Raw genomic sequence first — 8,577 nt, forward strand, 5'->3', positions numbered from 1 at the left:
CTTTCCTGTTTACAAGGGAGGAAGTGATGAGCCAATGTGCTAAGTTGAGGCTTTGCTTGCCACCCTGGTCTGTGGGTGGGGAAGAACCAGGAGGCTCAGGTCCGCCCCGTCTCTAATCATCAGCTGTATATGGACGACACACTGTTGTGTCCCAGACAGTAAGTGGCCAGGGCTGTGGCACAGATCCTGTGGTTCCAGGATACATGTCCTAGCTTTGCCATTCACTAGCGGTATGACCTGGGCAAGTTACTTACTCTCTCTGGACTTTACTCTCCTTAGTAAGCTGGAGATAGTGCTGGCATCTGTCTCCAGGGATGGCTGGGAGCAGCTAAGTAGTCACCATGCAGGTGTCTGGCCCAGTAAAGTGTGAGATGCAACTTGAAGTAACTGAAGAACCAGAAGAAGAGGAGGAGGAAAGGGAGGAGAGGGAGGAGGAGGAGGAGGAAGTGGAGAAGGAGGAGGAGGAGGAAATGAAGGAGGAGGAGGAGGAGGAGGAGGAAGTGGAGGAGGAGGAGGAGGACTTACACTTTTAAACCTGGCACTCAGGAGACAGAAGCAGGCAGATCTCTGTGATTTCAAATCTAGCCTGGACTATACATAGTGAGGTTCAGGCTGGCCAGAGCTACATAGTGAGACCTTGTTAAATAGATGCCCCTCAACCGAAACATGGATAAGGAAAATATAGTATATTTACATAATGGAGTACTACTCGGTGGTAAAAAAAAAAAATCTTTAAATTTGCAGGTAAATGTACAGAACTAGGGAAAAAACATAACTGAGTGAGGTAACCCAGACCCAGAAAGACAAATACAGTATGTATTCACTCATAAGTGGATATTAGACATAAAGCAGAGGAAAACCAGCCTTCAGACCACAATCCCAGAGATCCTAGGTAACAAAGAGGACCCTGAAAGAGAAATACATGGATCTGCTAGGAAAGGAAAAAAACAAGATCTCCTGAGTAAACTGGGAACATGGGGCGGGGAGGGGAGAAGGGGAGAAGGTAGGAGGGAAGGGGAGTGGGGATTGTATTGTTCAATAAACAGGGGGAAACCCCAATATGGTGATGATTATGATTTTACAATTCTAGGAAATACATTAATAAGAACACACATGCAGGATGTTACTAATAACAGCCACTACGAGAAATACAGGATCGAGAAACGGGCAGTGGTGACTTACACTGGAGCAGATGACAAGAATGAAGGGTGGCTTACTAAGAGCCCTCTGCACAGACGGAAGAAGAAAAAAGGGAGCATGCAGCCAAGATGAGGAAGATGGAGATGAAACAGGTGTTTGAGACGATGGTCGAAGAAAAAGTTCAAAACCTAAAGGACTCCAAAACAGGGCGCCCGCGGTGCCAGGAGCAAGTGAAAAGGAACTTGAAGACAAAAAAGCAAACTGGGACGCTCAGCAACACATTTTAAAGCAACAGAAGTCTTCAAGAACATTGGAAAAGAACAGGAAGAAAGGCTTTAAACCCTTTGACCAACGGCTATGTGTTACTTGCCAATGTGCCAGCTTGGTCACCGGTGTTTGCCAAATCCGTGTGACCAGTTTGCACCCACTTTATCCACAATGACCGATTTTATTTTTTTATTTTTATTTTTTTGGTTTTACGAGACTGGGTTTCTCTGTATTGTTTTGGAGGCTGTGGGTCCAGCCCAGCCTCGAACTCACAGAGATCCGCCTGCCTCTGCCTCCCGAGTGCTGGGATTAAAGGCGTGCGCCACCACCGATTCACAATGACGGATTTAACGGCTGCTGATGTTTGAGAGCCACTGATCTATAAGAAACCACACTGTTACCAAGCCCGAGTCCATTTACTCACTGCTCAAACAGACCCCAAGGGCTGGAAAGGTGTCCAAGTGCTTGCCTTGGAGCCTGGTGACCTGAGTTCAATCACCAGAACCCACGTGATCAAAGGAGCGAGTCCACTCCCGAAAACTGTCCTCTGACCTCCACGCTCATACCCTCACACGTCACACAGGACACAAATACGTAAATGAACAGTTTAACTGGGGATGCATGCTGCTCCCCGGTAGCAGAGAAGACGAGCTGCCACGCACAGCAACGGAGATTAGCAAGAATGCAGGGCAGCTGGAGTCTCACGGCTACTAACCAGATGAGATCGTATGAAGAGCAGCCTGTTGCTCCCCAGTCAGGTTAGCAGTGGCCACACCCTGCTCCAGAAATGCAACTCGTGGGTATAACGAGAACAACTCTAAAGTTGTACTCCAGGACGCATGAATAAACCCAACAACAGTCGTATTAACCATAAGCTTGAACACCCACTGCTCTCAGGATGGATAATTACATTGCTACATATTCATGGGATGAAATGTTAGACAGTAATGACCATGGGCCATCCGTGCCCCACACAGTCGCATGGACAAATCCCCTTAACAGCATGGAATTAGAGAAACAGAGGCATACAGTATCCATCCTTCAACACAAAGGCAAGCCCTAACAATAATGTAAAACCCATAAAGAAAACCAAGGGAATAATAACTGCAAAAGGCACATTTGTTCTGAGGTTGGAGAGGTGCAGTCAGGGAGATGACTATGAACATCTAAAGGCTCTGTTTCCTTAGCGAGGTGGCATTTGCCAGGCTTTACTTTAATATTCTTTAAGGTTCTCGTATGTTTACACATCCTCCTGATATATGGAATATTGTGTGATTTTAAGAGATGGTGACTGATAAAGAGAACAAAGAATGCTCACCTGAGCATACGTGAGCAGACCAAGCTTAGCCTGTGGCAGGTAGTGGCCCACTGGGCAGCTCACAGAGGGGACTGCTGTGGTTAGGCTGTCAAGGGGCCAGCTGCCTGAAGCTCCCAGAACAAGATTGCGCTCCAACAACCACACTGCATGCCACAGCCGGAATAGTTCCTAAGTGTGTGGGTGGAGGAGGGACAGCTGTGTCAATAAGCTTCGCCTACCCTGGTGAGGGCGAGTGGACTAGAGAGGGGAAGACAGGGTGAGTCACATTGGCAGTCTAGTCTAGCCAGAATTCTTACTATGGACTCTCTAACTGGCCTCCAGAGTCCATGAGCCCATGACAGCATGTGCAAAATGTGCTCTCTCTCTCTCTCTCTCTCTCACACACACACACACACACACATACACACACACACACACCACAATAAGATGAATCTTTAAGTTTTTTATTTCTTAAAAAATGTGTTTGTTTGTATGTATCTTAGGGTTTCTATTGCTGGGATGAAACACCATGACCAAGTTGGGGAAGAAAGAGTTTATTAGGCTTACACTTCTGTATCACTCACTGTTCGTGACTGAGGGAAGTCAGGGCAGGAACTTAGGGCTGGAACCTGGAGGCAGGAGCTGATGCAGAGGCCATGGAGGGGCGCTACTCACTGGCTTCCTCACATGGCTTGCTCAGCCTGCTTTCTTGTAGAACCCAGGACCACCAGCCCAGGGTTGACCCCACCCGAAATGGACTGGTCCCCCACCAATCGCTAATTTAACAAATGCCTTACAGCTGGATCTTACGGAGGCGTCTTCTCAATTGAGTTTCCCTCCTTTCAGATAACTCTCTATTGTGTCAAGTTGACAGAAAACTAACCAGCACAATGTGCCACCCTGAGTTTATATGCACCCCTTATGTACAGGTGCCCATAGAGGCCAGAGAGCATCAGTTCGCCAGGAGGTGCAGATCCAGAGCAAAATTATTTAGTGCCCAAAAGGACCACTTCTCATCCACCAGGGTCTGACCTGACCCCTTGTGACTATCACTGAGGTCTTTGGGGATGTAATTTAACAAACCACCACCAGCTTCCACCAACTCAGAATGTCCACACATCCAGAATGTCACCACAAGACAGCACCTGAGGCTTCCAACAGAATTCCTCTGCAACCTCATGTTGCTACCAGCATATTTGAAAAAATGCCTTGACTTATGAATTTTTCTTTGAGACAGTCTCTCTCTATGTAGCCCAGGCTGACCTTAAATCAGAGATCCAACCCATGCCACGGTTTCGTGAATTCTTTTTTTGTTCTATTCCTGTAAAAGCTTCATGAAACTATCATGGCGCCGAACCACAGTGTTGAGGGTGACCTGCATGTTTCCAGGCTGTACCCAATCATCTCTGACTTCAGAATAAGCTAATTCCCTTTGAGGTGAGAGCCATGTTTATGCATCAGCAAGGCCTTGACGTTACATCTTCGCTGTCAGAGCTGGGTGGCCTGAGAAACCATTGGAGTCTCACTGCACGTTCTTAGAGCCCACCCTTTCTCTCCAGCAGGTAAGAGGGTCACCCAGAGCTCAGGATACAGCTAAGAGCCCTGAGATGTTCTCTGCACACAGGGGCCACATACCAGCCATCAAAATGGCCTGGAAGAGGTGCGGATATTGTAAGACACTAGTGTCCCTCAATCTTCAATAGTCCCTGTTAGACTATTGAAACAATGATCACCCCAACATTGGAATTCCCCTCAGGAGTCTCATGGTGGGAGAAGGAAGAGGCTAAAACCTATCATCATCTGGAGGCTGAATTTGTCTCCCAGGAGGAGACTCCACAAATGCTGACAGTTTACTAGACTGCCCTTCTGAAGAAACTAGAGCCCAGACAATGACAGGTCAGCAGTGGGCAGGACCATACCTTGATCATGACATGCTGAGACATGCAGATTCCTGGCCCTCTACTTAAATGTTAAAGATCTTTTAAACTTTTTTATTTATATGTATGTGTGTCTCTGTGTGCCCACAGTGGCCAGAAAAGGGCATCAGATCCCCTGCAACTGGAATCACAGATACTTGTTGCTCTGATGGAAGGTTCAGCCCAGCCCCTGGCATCCATATACCCAGAGTCTGGGATGTTCTTGTGGAAGTTCTACCCAAGTCCCCCTCCCCTATGGCACTCCAAACCCTGCTGTGTCTCAGAAAGCCCACCAAATGATGACCCCTCCCTGAGAGATGCTCAAGACCACTCCCACAGGGTGTTTACGCTGCCCCCCAGAAAACATACATGTGGTTTTCCAGTCTCTCTTTTCCATCTCCTCTCTGGGAGGCTGGAAAATCATCCGGGAACATTGTATCCATTTAGCTTGGACTTCAGTTGTGAACCTCCACGTGGGTGCCAGGAACTGAACTCAGGTCCTCTGCAAGGGCATCAAACTTTCTTATCCACTGAGTCAACTCTCCAGCCTGGTGCTTACACTTCAAGTCTCACTTCAGGACCCTGAAGATGGACTTGAGAAGATCATTATATCTCTTTGTCCCTCTTCCCAGCGTGGCCACATAGACTAAATCTCCTTTTTCTGCTCTTTGCTATTGTATGACTGTTTTAATTGGCTTCTTGAGATCGGGTGGCTCGGTCTGGCTTCTCAGACTATGATCCCAGATTCAGCAACAATAACATTCCAAAGAATCGAAGGCCTGGATCCTTGAGACTATGGAGGGCAAAGTACCTGCCAGCAACAGGAGGATGGTGCATAAACAGCCCCCTGCTGCCACCGGGAAAGGAAGCCATGGTCCAGGGGTGTGAGCATGTGGCCACGGTTACTTACAACTTCTGTAACTACCAGAAGCGTGTTCATTCTACACCGCAGGACCCTTGAGTGACAGCTGGAGAGGATGAGTGGGCCTGCTTCCTTAGTGGGGAGCGTGGTGAGGTCTGGAAGCCAGGGAACAGAAGCCCTGAAGAGCTAGCAGCAGCCGAGGAGCCCAGGGCAACCCTGACCACACCTGGCCATTGTGCAACCCAGCCCTGCCTGGTAGCCTTCCGCTGGGTGTGACTCCACCGGGCAGATAAACACGTCCAGGAAGGGAATGACCCACGCACAGCTGGGGAAAGTGTTATTTTAAACCCGACCCAGGTTCAGTTCAGATGCCAGTGTTATTTCTGAAGACTGCTGGCCCAGCCCTTAAGTTGCTGTGGAGAGTTGGGATCGCAGTCCTGGGAGCCAAAGCACAGGGTGGGGGGACTCTTTAAAGCCAGCAGGTGCCTGCAAGGCCTGCCTTGATCAATGCCAGATGCCCAGCATCAGTAGCGTCTGTTCATCTCACCAGCAGCAACATCAATAGCAAAGGGCACCGTGGAAACAGAAACCAGGCAAGCGGGCACTGGGCAGCGATGACCAGGAGCCAGCTCGGGGAGGTGTGGTTTGATGAAATCATTTGGGAAGCAATTGTCTGACTCCACCATCTTACTTCCGTGGGTGTAGAGGAAATAAATCAGTATTTGGAAGAGAGGCTATGCTTCCCGCATGGCAGTGCTCTGCAAGGCCATCATGATACAAAAAGAATCTAAGTGCCCACCAACAGGGACAGGTAAGAAAGCGTGACACAAACAGTTCCCTGTGTGAGGAGACGGATACATCAGCTCGATTACCGCCACCATTTGACAATGGCTACCTTGGGTCAGCAAGCCGGCTTGGAGGGTAAAGGAGCTTGCCACCAAGCCTGACAACCTGAGTTTGATCCCCAGAACTATGTGAAGGTGGAAGGGGAGAATGGATCCCCAAATTTGTCCTTTGACCTCTATGTATGCCCCATCACATAATAGTAGTAATAATAATAATAATTCAACAACAACAAAAACATCCCATAACACACTGTGCATCTTGAATACACACACTTCTCAATAATCGGTGGGTAAAGTCTGGGGTGACAGCTCAGCCCGGAAAGTGCTTCCTTTGCAAGCATGAGGACCTGAGTTTGCATTCCCAGCACCCATATAGAAAGCAGCCCAGCCTGTACTCCCAGCACTGGGGAGTCGGAAGCAGGGGGATCCAAGTAGGACTCACTGGTCAGAAAATCTAGCCAATCAGCATGGGTTCAATGAGAGACCCTGTCTCAAAGAATAAAGTGGAGACACCCAACATTGCCCTGTGGCTTCTACCCAAGTACGCACAGTTGTGTACCCCCTCACCCCTGTGCACAGGCGCGGGACACATACACGAGGCCAGGCAGGGGTGGGGGCACACGCTTGAATCCCGGCGTTGAGGAGGCAGAGAGACATCTGGGGCTCACCAGAAGCCGGCAGAGCATACTTAGTAGGTTCTGACCAGTGAGAGAACCTGTCTCAAAAATCAAGTTGAGGACCAGGGAGATGGTTCAACAGGTGTTTGCTACAAAGCCCAGCGACCTGAGTTGGAGCCCCAGGACTCATGTGATGGAAGGACAGACTGACTCCTGCAGTGTCATTATCCCACAGCTGTGCTGGCTCTTCCTAGGGAACAGTCAAATATGCATGTCGTCATCAGCCCCTCAAGTCTGACCCAATGACCCCATTTAAAAGGAGAGACAGAGAGAGAGAAGGGCAAAGCAAGGAAGCTATTCCAGGAGAGACTTGAGTACATTCACGCCCGCCCACTGACTTGCTGTGTGACAGTGGGTCTATCGATACCCTCTCTGTGCTCATTTTCTCCACGTACAGAATGGAGGCTGCGTGTTGCCTGAGGGCTCCCTCCTGCCATTAGAAACACAGATACTCCTGGTCATGTTACAAGCCTGAGACACTGGGCTTATTTTGGGTCTACTGTGAGCCGGGTCACGTAGAGCATCTGGCCCGGTCAAATCCTCCAGAGGACAGGAAACGGCCCTGGTCCTAGCTCCTGTTTGGGGATTGCTGCACCCGGGGGCCTTTCTTGGCCTCTCCGGGCCCCAATGGCCTCCTCCCAGCTCTGGGGATGCTGGCAAGGAGGCCGTCTGTGTGATCCTGCAGCCGGCTCATCTCTCCTGAGGCAAAGTCTTTGATTGGAAGCCAAACGAGAAGATGAAAACCCCAGTTCCACAGCCCCCCCAACACCCCGCACTCGCTGCAGCTCCCGGGATGCGCCTTCTCTGGGCGCTCCCTGCCGGGACTTGTTCACCCACCCCCGTTTACCTCATTAGCAGACTGACCTGGAACCAGGTGCTGTGCCCTCATGAGAGCCCTGGGGCCAGTATGGCCCAAACCTGCACCATCTGGTCTCACGGGGGAGGCTCCCTGGAGGTGGACACCCAGGGTATACAGCAAACCTCACTTCCAGGTCAGGCACAGCCCTGCCACAGACAATCCATGGCCCCCAGGACAAGTAAGTGTCTTTTCCCTCCCTGTGCCTGGATCTATAAAATGGGCTAGCAGTCACCTGCCCTTGGATGCCTGGTGCTAAGGTCTGAAAAGATCAAGTCACCCGGGCAGGCTGCTAATAAAGGCCCTACCCTGTGGTGACGCCTCTGTTCAAATCCCGACTGACCGTGAAGGCTCCCTGTACCTCAGTTTCTCCCTCCGGAAAGTGGGTGTGATAATGTGTGCTGACCTCAGAGCTGCTTCCAGGATGAGCTGGGGGAGGGGACTGTAACAGCGCATGCTTCCTAGGCTGTCCTGAGAGCATCCCTGTAACAGCAGAGAGCAGGGGTCCTGATGAGAAGACCTCGGCGAGACTCAGCCACACCCGGCGTGACCTCCGGCTTAGCATCCCCCTGAGCTGCTCTGCTTTCGGATGCCCTGTTAAGTGTACCTCTGTGCTTCGACAAGACTACCCAGTCCTGGCCCAGGCAGGGGTGGTGAAGGCCACAGGCTGTGCTCTCCCCTCTCAGGCTTCAGGGCGCTTGACTCTTATGCCATTGC

This window comes from Mesocricetus auratus, unplaced genomic scaffold (genome assembly GCF_017639785.1).
Source record: "Mesocricetus auratus isolate SY011 unplaced genomic scaffold, BCM_Maur_2.0 Super-Scaffold_100014, whole genome shotgun sequence".
Taxonomy (NCBI): domain Eukaryota; kingdom Metazoa; phylum Chordata; class Mammalia; order Rodentia; family Cricetidae; genus Mesocricetus; species Mesocricetus auratus.